The following is a 6,482-nucleotide window of genomic DNA, read 5'->3' as shown; positions in this document are numbered from 1 at the left end:
GACTCAGCCAATCCTAGCCTCCCCTCCCTACCTGTCATTCCAGCTGTTTCCTCAGGGAGGGAATGGGAGGGGAATGAGCAGGGTGGTGCTGCTCCCTCTTAGCCAATCATCGCCTGCCCTCCCCTTCCCTGTTTAGAGCTAATAAAGAGCTCTTTAAAAAGGAGGGCTGGAAGGAGGAGGAGCTGGTTTGGGCTGAGACTGGAAGGACAGGTGGCAGGGAGGGAGTAGGCAGAGATAGTATATATATTTAATGTTGATATAAAGGAAGGCAGACAGTCCTCTGGGCAGTGTGCTTTTCCTTAGGTCTATGTGAAACAGGTTTTTCATCTAGAACTACCTTCTTCCGCTTGGAGCTTAGTTTTCCCCTGAATTCTCTAAGCTAAACTCATTTGTGGTCAGTTTTGCTGCTAGCTTTTCTAGCTGTTGAAAGTCACTTTCTTCCCCAAGCCTACTCCTAGCTCATAAGCCTAGCCATTCCATTCAAGTCCATTGAGGAGGGTGTCCCCAGGCTAGGGATGCTGTAGTTGGGCCAGTCTCTCCCCAGTGCTTGCCAACAATCTCCTTGGCCTAATTTATTTCTGGGGGAAATAAAACCATTCATCCCCTGAGAGGTCCGTGTCCTGATGAAAGAGTGACCGGACAGCTTGAAAGGAGAGAGCATGCACTCTGTCAGTTGGTCCTCTGCTCTCTTTTAGCTGTTCATGGAAGGTGGCAATACATATTATGAAATAAAAACAAAACAAACTACCAACCAGTTTAGCAACTCTTGTCTCCTTTCATGGACTGATATTTGGCACTTGTAGGGAGAAGAGAGTAGGTAGAAGAATATACTATTTTTGGGAAGAAATTTCCCTTTAAGTACAGAGATCTCTCTTAACAGATATGATTTTTGCCTGGAAGCTGGTTTTTCCTAGAGATAGGTCATCCTTGATACCTATCAGGATTTGAGGTATTCCACTTACTAGCATTAAAAGGTCAGGGAGAAAATTTAAAATCAATGTACACGTAATTGCCAAAATGTATTCAGCTCTTGCTATTTGCTAGGTATTGTGCTGAGCATTTTCATGTATCTTTTAATTTAGTCTTTAACTTAAAAAAGTAGGCATTTGTTAATATCTAAATTTTACAGGGAGGTTAAAAAACTTTTTCAAGACCATGTAGCTAGGAAGAGGCAGGGCAGGGATTTTAATTCAGGCAGTATAACATCAAGGTTGCTATGAATCAGCATAATACCAGTCTGCCTCTATTTTGGAAGGAATCTCAAGTGGGAATCATGAAATACACAGAAAATTTGCAAGTGTAATTCTAGCAATTAGATTCGTCCTTTTCTGTTTCATTTCCTACTTAAAGCTATTAATATGTTTTATAACAAGACGACACATGGCTTTCATCTTAGCTCTTTCTGTGATCATGGTTGGATAGGAAATAAAAAGCACAGTGATCCTGGGGCCAAGGTAAAGATGAGGTGGAGCAGGACTAATGGATAGGAAGGAGGTTGGAGGAAGCCTGGGATGACCCAGTACCCTATCAGCAGCCGATGGATATCACAGCTGAGTGAGCACTTCGGGCTATGATCTCTCTCCCTGGTGTGTCATTCAAACATGTATGATGTCATAATACTAACAAAACAGGAAGGGCATCTCTAAATCAGCAGTTCAGTGCAACCAGAGTCACACCCATGTATGAAGTCAATGAAGTTGATCCAGCTCCATAGGTGTGTGATTTGAACATTTGCTAAAAAAATGAATTGACTTATGAGAATTAACTTCCAAGAGGATAGTAGGCAACAGTCTTATTTGTGAACAGACACAGTTTTTCAGTTATAATAAAATTAGGATAACTAGGAGGAACCCCTATGTTTTACCAGGTAGAAGCAGGGACATAGACAAAAATCATCTTTCTCTTCCTCCCTTTCCTCTCAAAAATGTTTTCTTTTTGTAAATTATGAAATATTTCAGATACACTGACATAACAAATGCAACCGTACCTAACATCCAGTTCAGGAAATAAAACATAAACATCACAGTCGAAGTTACTTACAAGCCTTGAGCCTCCCCTCCCCGCAAACACACATATGTCCTAACTGAAATAAATCACTATTTCAAATTTTCTGTTTCCCATTCTCCATGTACTTAAATGTTTTCCCTGGAATTCATATTGTTTTTGCTTTGTTTTATTTTTGCTTAGAAACATACCAAGTCTCTAACATTCCAAGATAATTGGAAAGGAGGCCTGGACTACAGAAAAGGGAGGATTTCCAAAGTCAGTCAAAAGCCTGAAAGAATAAGGCTTCCTGGTTGATACAGGTCATCATTTGAGGAGGTATGTGTGTCATTGCTCTTAGTATGTAAATGCCTGTTTGATGTCCAGGCTCTGTGGAAACTAATTACAGCCCAGCTCACCTGACTCATCTGTTCCCTCCTTCTCCATTCTTGCAGGCTCTTGTGGTCAAGTCATCTCTTTGACTGTCAGAGCCTAGTTTATGATTTCCTTTCTCAGTACAACCTCCCCACTTAGGCACCTCCCTTCCCCCTAAGTGCACATGCAAGGTGTGTTAGTCCATTTGCATTGCTATAAAGGAATACCTGAGACCTAGTGATTTATAAAGAAAAGAGGTTTGGCTGGCATGGTGGCTCATGCCTGTAATTCCAGCAGTTTGGATGGCCAAGGCAGGGGGATTGCTTGAGCTCAGGAGCTGGAGACCAGCCTGGGCAACATGGCAAAACCCTGTCCCTACTAAAAGTACAAAAATTAGCCACGTATGGCAGTGTACACCTGTAGTCCCAGCTACTCGTGGGGCTGAGGGAAAAGGATGGCTTGAGACTCGGAGATCAAGGCTGCAGTGAGCCATGATTATGCCACTGCACTCCAGCCTTGGTGACAGAGCAAGACCCTGTCTTAAAAAAACCAAAAAAAGAAAAGAGATTTGTTTTGCTCATGATTCTACAGGCTGTACAGGCATGGTGCCAGCATCTGCTAAGCTTCTGGTAAGAGTGTCAGGAAGCTTACAATCATAACAAAAGGCAAAGGGAGAGCAGGCAGTGTCACAGGGTGAGAGGGGGAGCAAGAGAGAGGAAGGAGGTGCTAACATGCGTACTCAGTATACATTTATTAATATTTATTTTATTTGCTATAATGAGTCATTATTAACAATAGACACGGCCATGGAACATACACTTACCACATAGTGTGTTAGTCGATTTGCATTGCTGTAAAGGAACACCTGAGACCTAGCAATTGATACAGAAAAGGGGTTTGGCTGGGCATGATCTCATGTGAGAACTTAGAACTTACTCATTACAAAAGGACAGCACCAAGACATTCATGAGGGATCTGTCCCCATGACCCAAATGCCTCCCACTAGGTCCACCTCCAACTCTGGAGGTCACATTTCAACATGAGATTTGTAGGGGACAGAGCATTGACACTATATCACATGGCAACAGCTCTAAGCATGGCAGACTGAATAGACTGTAACCACTTGTCTTCTACCTCCTGGTGTCTTGGTTCCCAGAAATGTCACCTTTAATGGTTGACTCCACATGTCAGCATTTCTTGCTCTTGCTTTTGATTTGGTGTTACTGGATTCCTTTTAGTCACTAACATCTTTATGTTGATCGCATAACAGGCAGATTGGTACCACTATAAATTCATGAGTAACAACCTCAAATGGGTACTATATACTGCAGGCAATTACTACTTTTCTCTAGGAAGCTGGATTTCCCATTTTCTGAGACCACTCTTTTTCTCTCTCCATAAACTGTCTACCTCTCTTTCACTCCATTTTCATATAACAACTTTGTCACCAATTTTGAAAGCTTCAGTATGACAACAGTAGTCAAGAGGCAAGAATGCCACATTCCCATCCCCAAATTTACAAACCTAACTTCCTTTGCACCCATTTTCTTCTTTTTCCCTGTTGGTACAACAACAACAAAAAACATGTTTTTCCTATAAAATCCTGTCATTCATTATGTGTGCTCTGAATCTCATTTCACCAACTCTATCCCTATAACCTTTTCTCCTGCATCATCATTTTGACCTTTCTCCTAAAATAATTCCCATCAGCTTTTTAAAATCTGCTGTCAGTTACCACACATCCAACTGCTTGTTAACTAATTCGTTAAAAATTACTTGAAAGTTAGCAGCTCACTAACTTTTGAAATTTTGTTGCTATTATTTACCCCACTATCTCTTTGTCCTTGAGTGTAATTCCATTACTATCATTTTACTGAAGTTTTGGGAGAGTGGAGGTGAGTGATTATGTTCAACTTGTTATCTTTGACCAGACATCTCTATTTACTCTTCAACTCATTTCTATCTGGCTACTTTCTCCATGACTCCCCTAAAATAGCTCATGTTAAGGTCATCAGTGAACTCCAGTTTGCCAAATCCTATAGACTGTTTGAATTCTTCTCTAACTTGCCTTTCTATAACATCCAACATAGCTGGCCACTTTCAGTTGTTTTAAAAAACTATTTTCTCTTGAATTCCATGACATAAAATTCTCTTTCTTCTCTAATCTCTCCTGAACCCTCAATTATCGTTGGTGGCTCTTTCTTCAACTAACTTTTAAATGCTGGTTCTTTTTCCCTTACCTGACTCCTAAAATGTTGGGAGTTACTTGCAGCTTGGTGCTGAGTCTTCCTCCCTATATACACTCTCTCTACTTTCTCTCTTCCATCCACATAGCTTTTATCTATAGGTCAACAAGTCCAAAATTTAGGTCTTTGTCTTTAGGTATATCTTTTGAACTTCAGACCTGTAGATGCCTACATGATCTCTGCTTTCATATGATTCACAAACATCTCAAACTTAACATGTCTTAACTCTTTTCTTCTCTATTCTCTCCAAATACTTCCCCTCTTCATCTTCCATGAATCAGTAAATGTCACTTTTTCGTACCAGTTGATTGAGTAAATATTATTCCACATCACCAAGTCTTGGAGATTCTATCTCCAAATTATATCTTACATCTATCCTCTTCTCTTGACTTCTTCCTGGCCCAAGGCATCATCCATTTATTAGTTGTTTGTCCTTGAGGCAGTTTAAACTTTATAATTCTCAGTAATCATATCTATAAAATAGAGATGATAATAATAGCACATAACTTACAGAGCTATTGTGAAGATTACATGAGATAATACATGAAGAGTGCTGAGTATACCGTGAGCACTCAATAAATGCTAACTATGATAATGCTCACCGTCATCACTTCCATAGTTACTGTAGTAGCCTCCTCCTCACTGGTACTCCACTTCCACTCCACCCTCTTCAATCTCTTCTCCACAGGGCAGTTAAAGTAAACTTTGAGGAACATCAATCTGATGCCTTCCTTAAAATGCTTGAAAATCTTCCCAATGATCTTAGGATAAGTTGACTTTATTCATTCACATGTTCATTCATTCAACTATATATCGAATGTCTACTATATATCCAGCCCCTTATTAGGTGTTAGGAATACAACAATAACAAAAGTCACAACTAGTTCCTACCCTTGTGGAGTTTACAAACTAATTATGGGCACAAATATAAAATAAGCAAATAAAACCTGGTAAATACGAATTCGAGTAAATGCTTAATATAGCTTATAGATGCTGCAAATCTGGATCCTTGCCTGCTTCTAATACCTTATCTCATGTCCCCTTCCCCTGTTTATCATACTAGGACCAGACTGGTCTGAAAAATATTTCATTTCCTTCTGCAACGTCGTGTTTGCAAATGCTATACCCTCTATTTGAAATGATTTTATTTTTCAACTGATTAGTTCTTATTCATGCTTCAGATTTCAGCTTAAATGTCACCTTCTCAAGGTCTTTCCCAGATTCACCAATTTTAATTCGATTCTCCCACACAATTATACTTTTCATAGCATCTGTATTTATTTTTCACATCAGACAGGTGATGTGCTGATGTCATAACAAAGTTTGAGAGAGTCATCACATCCCACACATAAGTGCAAAACCCCAATCATCACACTTATGAACTACAAAAGGATCTCATAGCACTTGCATTTTTATTTCTTTGTAGTGTTGTTTTTTCTTTCCCTCCAAATTATACCCACCACCTAGGGAAGTTCCTGGCATGACATTAGCATTCAGAAATGTTTATTAAATGAATTAATATTATTGCAATCTTGAGGTATTTGACACCATATTTTGCAATAAGTAAAAGCTCAATAAGGGTTTGTTAAACCATTTAACAATTTTCAGAGATAAATTATTACCTTAGCTTTTCCTAGCCAAATTCAAGATCATTTTCTTGGTCTTCATTGTAAGAGTAAGAAAAACAAGGCTAGATCTTTGGATGTTAAAGGATGAACCTAATGAGAGGGTAACTTTGGCAGTATGTCAACATAATGCAAAATCTGCTCCTTAGTTTTGTAGGTTTAAAAACTCAAATTGATCAATGTACTCCATAATATTAACGCTCTGGGAGAAGTAATTCAATCCAATAAAATTCATTAAAGAAAGAGTTATCAA

At 39.3% G+C, this 6,482-nt stretch overlaps 1 non-coding gene across 1 annotated transcript; it reads right to left on the bottom strand.

Moving 5' to 3' along the window:
- Positions 1-5,891: 5,891 nt before the first annotated feature.
- LOC129459094 (small nucleolar RNA U13) lies at positions 5,892-5,998 on the bottom strand. The gene has a single exon (XR_008649901.1). It is a non-coding gene; the product is annotated as a small nucleolar RNA U13 (small nucleolar RNA).
- Between the last annotated feature and the right edge of the window lie 484 nt (positions 5,999-6,482).

Source organism: Symphalangus syndactylus, chromosome 19 (genome assembly GCF_028878055.3).
Source record: "Symphalangus syndactylus isolate Jambi chromosome 19, NHGRI_mSymSyn1-v2.1_pri, whole genome shotgun sequence".
NCBI classification, from domain to species: Eukaryota; Metazoa; Chordata; class Mammalia; order Primates; family Hylobatidae; genus Symphalangus; species Symphalangus syndactylus.
The sequence above is the reverse complement of the archived record's forward strand: the minus strand, read 5'-3'. Positions and strand labels throughout refer to the sequence as shown.